The sequence below is a fragment of the Cebus imitator genome, unplaced genomic scaffold (assembly GCF_001604975.1).
Source record: "Cebus imitator isolate Cc_AM_T3 unplaced genomic scaffold, Cebus_imitator-1.0 Scaffold331, whole genome shotgun sequence".
Classification (NCBI taxonomy): Eukaryota; Metazoa; Chordata; class Mammalia; order Primates; family Cebidae; genus Cebus; species Cebus imitator.
The window spans coordinates 51,995-61,521 of NW_016107646.1; the positions used below are offsets into that span (position 1 = coordinate 51,995).

Below are 9,527 nucleotides of genomic sequence, written 5' to 3' on the forward strand. Positions count from 1 at the left end.
TTTTTTTTTTTTTTTTTGAGATGGAGTTCAGCTCTGTTGCCCAGACTGGAGTACAGTGACATGATATCGACTCACTGCAACCTCTCCCTCCCAGGTTCAAGTGATTCTCCCTGCCTCAGCCTCCTGAGTAGCTGGGACTGCAGGCTTGTGCCACTATGTCAGGCTAATTTTGTATTTTTTGGTTTTTGTTTGTTTGAGACAGAGTCTCGGTCTGTTGACAGGCTGGAGTGCAATAGGGTGATCCTGGCTTGCTGCAACCTCCACCTCCTGGTTTTAAGCAATTCTCAGCCTCCCAAGTAGCTGGGACTACAGAAGCCTGCCACCACGCCTGGCTAATTTTTTGTATTTTAGTACAGATGGGTTTTCACCATGTTGGCCAGGATGGTCTCGATCTCCTGACCTCGTGATCTGCCTGCCTTGACCTCCCAAAGTGCTAGGATTACAGGTGTGAGCAACCGCACCCGGTCTATTTTTGTTATTCTCGAATCTCCATTTATTGAGCTCTGCTAGCATGCTGGGGGATCTTATAGGATAGAGGCACACAGACATTGCCCAAGTGTCTGGCAAACTGATTTAACACCAGGCCTCCCATGCAGACATAGACTCATTAATATCCTTGAGAGAAGGTAGACAGTGGAGTGTCACAAGAACGAGGCTATTGGCTTCTAATAGCCGACCACTTCGTGCCAATTTCTAGGTTTAGGAATGAAAGAAGCAGCAATCTGTGTTGCTGAGCCAATGATTCCATAAATGGCAGGTCCATCCTCTGCTCCAAAGTGAAACCTAGTCTGCAGGTAGACAGGCAGTGTTTCAGCCTTGCCAGGATCCAAGAAAACAAGTCAAATTTGTACTTACCATTGCCTGTGCCTTAAGGCTTCTCACTTTATTATCTCACTCTTCAACATTAAAAAAAATCATCCATGTCGATGGGGTATCCTGAATAGGTCAAATGAGTTGTTCTACCTTGTGGATGATCTTCAGGTCTGCCAGAAAAAAATGAAGCAAAAGCAAGTTCAATATCCTGAAATATGAAGTCACAACAAACAAGGAAATGATTTCTGGGTTACGTTCAGGATGAATTGCAAGTTGATACTGCCCTGCCTACAGGGCTCCCCTCCCTGGGCTGGAGTCCAAGCTAATCCACTACCTTGCAACTTTCCCTTAATCTTGCATCTCCAGCTCCAACACATGGGCAACTGGCCAGATATGAAGATGTTTCCTCTCCTACCCATCTACTGCAGGGGGATGGGGAGGAGCTCCAATAGTCTACATGGGACTCAAACACTGTCTGTCACCTAGGGAAACAGTGCAGGTGAGATGACATTGCAATTTTACATGTCTCCTCATGCATTCAGCAGAGCTTTATTTTGGGTTATAAATCTGTGAAGCAACCTGTCTGTTCTTCAGTTTCCTCATACTGTACTCTGGTCCCCTTTGGATTTGACAGTCTCATTTCAATCTGCCCTCTAGGCCAGATAGCTAGAACTCAAGTAAGAAGGATTCTAACGCAAAACAAAAAGTTCTAATGTTTACAAGGAGCAAAGGGATGCTTGTGTTTAAAGTCTATATTCGAGACTGTTCATGAGTGTGAGGCCTGGGTCAAATGACTCCTCCGACCCAAATCCTCACTCTACAATACTCTACGTGGAGACAGAAACTGAGAGTTGGTCCCAAGTATAGCTACTCAGGTTGTGATTCGTTTAAACAGATGTCAATTCCAGTTAACTCGTGAGCTCTTAGGAGCTCTCAGATAAGGTATACCTCATTCTTGTCTGCTTGCGTGAGTGCCCATATAAAAACAAAAAAATCTTTAAAAAAATTTTTTATTTTTTTAAGAGACGGGGTCTCACTATGTTGCTCAGGCTGGAGTGCAGTGGCTATTCACAGGCCTGATCCCCCAATGATCAGCACGGGAGTTTTGACCTGCTCCATTTCCAACTTGGGGTGGTTCACCCCTCCTTGGGAAACCTGGTGGTCCCCTACTCCCGGGAGGTCACCATATTGATGCTGAACTTAGTGCGGACATCCGATGGGCACAGCGCACTGCAGCCCAGAACTCCTCGACTCAAGCTATCCTCTAGCCTCAGCTTCCTGAGGAGCTGGGGCTACAGGCATGCGCCACCACACCTGGCTGAAAATCTTTTTTTTTTTTTTTTTTCTTTTTGAGACAGGGTCTCACTCTGTCATCCAGCCTGGAGTGCCAGTAGCTGGGATTACAGGCATGCACCACTATACTCAGCTAATTTTTGTATTATTATTATTATTATTATTTTTATTTTTTGGAACCTGGCTTTGTTGCCCATGCTGGAGTGCAGTGGTGTGATCTTGGCTCACTGAAACCTTCGCCTCCCAGGTTCAAGTGATTCTCCTGCCTCATCCTCCTGAGTAGCTGGGGTTACAGGCTCCCGCCACCATGCCCGGTTAATTTTTGTATTTTTAGTAGAGATGGGGTTTCACCATGTTGACCAGGCTGGTCTCAAACTCCTGACCCAAGTGATCTGTCCACCTCAGCCTCCCAAAATGCTGTGTTTATAGGTGTGAGCCACCGCCCAGTCCCAGAACTAAACATCTTAACTCCACACTTCTGAATAAGGTTGTCTGTACAGCTAGTACATGGCAGGACCTCTAGTAGAAAAGGCAATTTTGGCCTTTTCCTAATCAAGAGCCTTAATTATCAACTTGCAATTCATCCTGAAGGTAACCCAGAAATCATTTCATTGTTTGTTCTGACTTCATATTTCAGGACATTGAATTTGCTTTTGCTTCGTTTTTTTTCTGGCAGATCTGACGATCATCCCACAAGGTAGAACAACTCATTTGACCTATTTGACTTGGCCCCAAGTGTACTTCGTACGTGGGTTTCCTATTCTGAAGAATTTCAATTGAACTCCCTAGGGGAAAAACACTCATTTTAATTGGCATACAGGAGAGTCACTGGAATCAGTTACTAAATTACAATTTCCTTACAATTTGGAAGGGTTGGGGGTTGCTATTGTTTTCCTGGTAAATTACTGCATCACACTGGTGTCTTGGAATAAGGCAACACATTTTAAATATAACTTTCCATAAACTGGAGCTCAACTTCCCCAGTTCCTAGGGGATTTTCACTGGCCCAGACTCAGGAAGAATTTTCTTCTATGGGATCCAAGACTTCAGAGACCAAACATTTCCTGAAGACTTTCCTCTGTTTTCTGACCTCCAGGTGGTCTGTTTTCTACCTCCTCCCAAAGACATAACAAAAAAAACTATTTCTCATCAGTGCAGGCAGCCAAGAGTGCCCAGAGAGCTTAAGGTACTGGGTAAAGGAACAGGAATCCACAATTCTTTCTGGATATTAAAGTGCCATTGAGTTGCCTGATGGCTTGAGTATGTTAACCCCTTGCTTCATGGCTGGAATTTTAATTACCCCTCCTGGAGCTTTCCTGAAGAATTGATTTTGTACATGACGTTTATTCGTATTTCAGGAACCAACTCTAACATCAAATAGGAGTGTTGGTTAATAACAAAACGAAGTCGGCCCAAAGCACCAAATTATCAGTCTGTGGCACGTCCAGAGGTTTTGAAACTAGTTAGTGCTGCTGCCTCTCCTGGTAGCTTGTTAAAACTTGAACTGGGTGCATTGGTTAGTGGTTTGGGAATAGAATTTTGGAGCATTATACGAGATGTCTTGGTCTGTTGTAGAGCCACTCACCCAGCCTTCAGGAGCTGGGGAGCTGGTAGAGTGGGGTGCTGGCCACTTTGACTGTCACCAGCCAATCCTGTCTTCTGCATCCCTCCAAGGCTCCGTGGGGACATCTAAGGTGAGGTTCCTCCAATTTGCTAAGTTGCAAATGTCTCAGCCTATATTTCAAAAGTCTTGTCTGAACTAGACTTTCCCTGCTCCCTCGGGGAAGGAATGTTGTCTTCTCTCCATCCTGGCATCTTTACCCCCTCCCCACCCTGGGGCCTGGTCTCCAGCCAGTGGACGCTCTGTTAATATGAACTGGCACTGGTGGGGTGCTCTGGGTACTGCCAAGACAGCTCTTGGCGCTTGTCATCTGTTTGCCCAATTCTCACCACTTTTTTCTCCATCCCCGTCGTCAATGGGTGAGTCTTGCAGATCACGACCCAAAGCTCTAGATATAAGATTCCTGCCATGTCTCCTTTCCCCCAGGAGACCCCTCCCCACACTCCCACCCCGACTGGTCCCTAAAGCTGCCTGTGTTCTTAGTCTGCGGCTTCCGACCCTTGAGTGATGCCCGCCTGGGCTTGGACACGGACTGCGTGGAGCCAGGTGACAGCAGGCAAGGCGCGCCGCCAGAGTGCCCAGCTCCCGGGGCTGCCTGCTGGGTGGGGCCGCCCTCGCCGCCACTCTCTCTCCGCGCCTTCCCCATCCCCAAAGAGGACACCCCTCCTTCCCCACCCTCGCGCAGCACCGCCTCCCCCGCCGCCCGCCCGCCCTTGCCCAGCGCCTCCCAGGCAGCCGGCAAGCGAGGGGAGAGCTCTGGGATGGGACTTGGAGCAGGCGGCGGCAGAGACAGCGGCAGCGGCAGCGGCTGGGACTCCGTCCTCGCCTCCCACGAGCGATCCCCGAGGAGAGCCGCGGCCCTCGGCGAGGCGAAGAGGCCAACGAGGAAGACCCGGGTGGCTGCGCCCCTGCCTCGCTTCCCAGGCGCGGACGGCTGCAGGTGAGCGCTGCGCGCTTTCCCCCTGCTCTGCGCGGCCGGGCGGCCCCGAGGTGCAGGCGGACAGACCCACAGACAGACAGACCGAGCCCTGGCTGCCCCGCGCGCAGGCGCCCTCCCCAGCCCCGCACTGCGGCCCCCAGCGCCCCTGGGACCCGGCGCCGCAGACCCCTCGGACCCCTCCGAGGACAGCGGAAGTGGGAAGGCGGCGCTGCCCGACCCCTCGGCCCGAGAAGTCCCGCCACCCGGGCCCAGAGAACTGGGCGCGCTCCCTGCGCAGGACGCGCCGCGCCGCAGCCGCGCCAGAGGGCCCGGTGGAGGCGCTGTGCCCCGCAGCGGGGACTCCCAGACCCGGGCCACCCAGACCCGGGGAAAGGGAGACTTGTTGAGCGGGTATGCGGGGTGATTCCTAGTCCAGGGACAGCCAATGGCTCCCTCTTACCTCTTTGGAACCTGATATTTTCATGCCCTTGTGATCTGGTTTTGTTCTTGGGCCTCTATGGCAGCCAAAGCTCCAGCTTCCCTATACTGTGGAAGAGGGAGAGAAAGGGGAAGGCATTTTGTGGTAGTTGGTAGAAACCCCAGAACAGTTTGGAGCCGTTTGGGGAGAGGACAGAGAAATGGGGGCTGTCCCTGGTAGGGTCTCCAGGACTGGGGGCACAGGAAGGTGCTCTCCTCAGAGACACACACGCCCACCCTGATCAAACCCAGTTGACCAAGTTTCAAATTGTCATAAATCAGGAAGCCACAATGCATCTGCACCAAGCTTGGGTCAGCTTGCTTGGGTTCCAACCCCAGCTGTGAAGTTTACAGAGTTGATAACTTGAAGCTACCCAACTACTGTATGCCTCAGTTTCTTCATCTGTCTAATGAGGATGGTAATATCCACAGGGCTGTGAGGATTAAATGAGACATGGCAAGTGAAGTCCTTAGAACTTCTCCAGGAGCATCCTAAGATTAGGTGAGCTCCATCGCTTGTCTTTCCAGAAATAGCAAGAGCTGCTATGAGCAATGAATGTACCTCTTCCCCACTTCAGAAAGAGGCTCTCCATGGATACGCGAGGGTGGCAGATAAGAACTGGCCTGTATTCAAATGCCATTTCCTTGCCGGAGTCCACTCGGGCACAGTTCTCCCTGTGTGCTTCCAAAGGGATAACCTCATAAAACCATGTCAAATTACCAAGATGGGTTTATAGTCTGGAACGTTTCCTCTCAGCCCCTGAAACTTGGTGCTTAGAATCCTCCGTGGAGAACGAGATACTTGTGGCTCTTCACCTTGCAGTTTCCTATCTGTCCACACTTTTTACTTTTATTTCTGCCAATAGAATTGAATCTCAGGCCCCCAAGTTACCAGGACACTGTCTTCTATAAATCGGGGCTCTGGGGTTCCTTGTTCCCAGAGTGCAGACCCAGGCAACCTAGAGCCATGAACTCACTTGCTGGAGGTGTCAGAGAAGAGTCCAAATCTGAAACGCCCTTGAGCAGCTGTCATGCCCTAAGCTCTTATCAGCAAATGCCACATGTCTTTGTTTAGCAAAAGGTAGTTAAAAGCGTGGTAGTTAAAAGGTAGTTTAAAACTGAGATTTAAAGAAAAGGAGAGATATTTGCTTTTTGAAATAAGAGAGCCACTGGAAGTTTCTGGGGAAAAAAATTCCACAGTTTATATAAAAATAGTTCTAGCTGGCACCTAAGAGAGGACAAGGGGTGAGGTGGGGAGAGGAAAAGGGGAAAAGAGGTTTAGAACTCAGGAAAAGCTGGCTGAAGAGGGTGTGGAGGGTATCACGCTGGCTTGGGCAAGGTGTTGGGGTGTGAGGCTGAGCAAGCAATGGGAGAGGTGAGCGGGAGAGGTTTAAGACCAGTCAAGTAGCGGGGTGCGGTGGGTCATGGCTGCAATCCCAGCACTTTGGGAGGCAGAGGTGGGTGGGTCACCTGAGGTCAGGAGTTCGAGACCAGCCTGACCAACAGGGAGAAACCCCATCTCTACTACAAATACAAAATTAGCCGGGTGTGGTGGCACAGGCCTGTAATCCCAGTTACTCAGGAGGCTGAGGCAGGAGAATCACTTGAATCCAGGAGGCAGAGGTTGTGGTGAGCCAAGATCGCGCTCACCATTGCACTGCAGCCTGGGCAACAAGAGCAAAACTCCGTCTCAAAAAAAAAAAAAAAAAAATCCCAGTGCTGCTCCTGGGACTCGCTGCCCTCTGGTCTGTAGCACATGCAACAGCGTCCATTTCAGGGATTCCCTGTCTTCTATGGAAGCTATGGAGGACTCCCCTGCTTAAAGCATATGGGGAGGTAACTCAAGAGGGCCAAGAAAAGAGGGAGGCTGAGCATATGCCAAGGGGAGAATGGGGCATGTGGTTGCTGTGGCTAGTGAACAGTGCCAGGGAGGTCCTTCCAAGGGGCCCCTTGCCACTTGGAGCTTCAGCCCATGAAACCATCCTTGAACCCTGGCTTGCATTCGGCAGACAGCACTCACTGCCTGAAGGGGGCTCAGGTGGAATGACAGGGCTGGGCCGAATTCCAGAAGCCTGGGCTGTTGCCAGTAACTTGTGGTAATGACTATGACAGTGGCTTTGACATGGATGAGATGGAGTGGGGGTACAACCCAAAGCACACTGCTCTTGGCGCCCCAAGGATCTGGGTTCCAGTCACAGCCCCTTATACTTGCAAAGATTTTGGGAAGTTACTTAGACTCTCTGTGCGTGACATCTGTTTCTTCATCTGTAAATGAGGAATAGGATTTTTGGGAGAATTAGATTAGTTAACATGTGTACAGTTCCTAGATCAGAATAAATGCTCAATATTTCTTAGCTTTGCTTACTATTATTGTCCGAGCCTCGGTTTTATCATCTGTCAAGTGGGTGTGATACTATGTCACAGGTTTGTTGTAAGGGTTAAATGAAATAATTAATGTGAATTTATACAACAGTGTGTGAAGGATGTAAAGTACTCAAAGTGAGTCAATTGAAATGGAAAATTTCACAAAATACCTGCATGTAAAAATCAGTGGGCAGGTGGACCAGCTAACATTTTTGGAAAGTTATTCTAAAAGTACTGTCAGAGGAACTTTTATCTACTTACAGAAAGTGGGGCTCACTGCCCATGGGGATACACTGTAGTTATTTTATGTTGTTGTATTAGTTACCTATTGCTGCTATAACAAATTTCACAAACATAGTGGTTTAAAACAACCCAAAGTTGTTATCTTGTGTTTCTGGAGTTCGGAACTCTGAATGGGTTTCATAGAGCTAAAATCAAGGTGTCAACAGGGCTCTGTGGTTCCTTTTTGTAGGCCCTTGGGAAAATGTTGTTCATTTTCTGACTTCTGAAAGCTGACTTCATTTCTTGGCTCCTGGTTCCTTCTTCCATCCTCAAAGCCAGTAACAGCATCTTCCAGCCCTTCTTCCCATCCTGACTCTCCTGTCTCCCATTTACAAAACCCTACCTAGAAAATCTGGGCTAATCACTACATCTCGGAATTCCTAAGTTAATCACATCTGGAAAGTCCCCCCCCACACCTTTTTTTATTTCGAGACAGAGTCTCGCTCTAATACCCAGGCCAGAGTGCAGTGATGTGATCTCAGCACACTGCAGCCTCCCTCTCCCAGGTTCAAGCGATTTTCCTGCTTCAGCCTCCTAAATAGGTGGAATTATGGCCATGAGCTACCACGCCCAGCTAATTTTTTGTATTTTTAAGAGAGACAGGGTTTCACCATGTTGGCCAGCCTGGTTTCGAACTCCTGACCTCAGGTGACCTGGTCACCTTGGCCTCCCAAAGTGCTGGGATTACAGGTGTGAGCCGCTGTGCCTGGCCCAAAGTCCCTTTTGCCATGTAAGGCAACACAGTGACAGATTCTGGGGATTAGGCCATAGACATATTTGAGGGGCATTATTCTATCTGCCAGAAATATTAGAGTATTAGACTGGGCATGATGGTAAGAAAAACCATTTAGAAAAAAGAAATACTAGAGTATTAGAGAAAATGATCTAAATCAAAGAGTTTTAGCTCACTTCTGTTTAGGGCTTCTCCTTCTACCCTACCAGTTAGGTGAGTTTGTTTTCATATGTCTTTTTTTTTTTTCTTTTTGAGACAGAGTTTTTCTCAGACTTGCCCAACTAATTTTTGTATTTTTAGTGGAGACAGTTTCACCATGTTGGCCAAGCTGTTCTCGAACTCCAGACCGTGCGATCTGCCCACCTTGGCCGCCCAAAGTGCTGGGATTACAGGCATGAGCCACTGCACTCAACCGTATTTGCCTGTTTTTTTAAGCAAACTTTTCTTTTTTTCTTTTGAGACAGGGTCTGACTCTGTCACCCAGGCTGGAGTGCAGTGGTGTGATCCCAGCTCACTGCAACCTTGCCTCCTGGGCTCTAGCTAACCTCCTACCTCAGCCTCTTGAGTAGCTGGGACTACAGGTGTGTGCCACCATGCTCAGCTAATTTTTGTATTTTTTTTTGTAGAGACAGGGTCTCACTATATTGTCCAGGCTGGTCTTGAACTCCTGAGCTCAAGCAGTCTGCTCACCTCGGCCTCCCAAAGTGCTAGCATTACAGGCTTGAGCCACTGTGCCTGGCCTACAAACTTCTTACTGAAGTTTACATACAGAAAAGTACGCTAATCAAGGATGCAGCTGGAGTAATTTTCATGACATAAACCCATGTGTAACCAGTATTTTGATCAATAAATAGAACATTGCCAGCACTCAGAATCCCCCCTCAGCCCCTTTCTGTGCACTAACACCCCAGGTATAACCACAATCCTGATTCCTATGATTGTAGATACATTTTGTCTATTTTTGAATGTTATTTTGTTGAATATTATATTCGTAAATTTCTTTTTTTTTTTTTTTTTTTTTTTTT

General features: G+C 48.4%; 1 protein-coding gene across 5 annotated transcripts in view; it reads left to right on the top strand.

Annotated features, from left to right (window-relative positions):
• The first annotated feature begins 4,239 nt into the window (after positions 1–4,239).
• The window catches only part of MATN2 (matrilin 2), a 177,833-nt gene continuing 172,545 nt past the window's right edge, over positions 4,240–9,527 (top strand). For 3 of the 5 annotated variants that reach the window (XM_017504984.2, XM_017504988.2, XM_017504990.2), the window contains exon 1: positions 4,406–4,667. The gene's annotated coding sequence lies outside the window, so the exon portion shown is untranslated. Of the gene's footprint in view, positions 4,668–4,756; positions 5,058–9,527 lie in introns of those variants that run through there. The other 2 variants (XM_017504986.2, XM_017504985.2) reach the window with 2 other exon arrangements.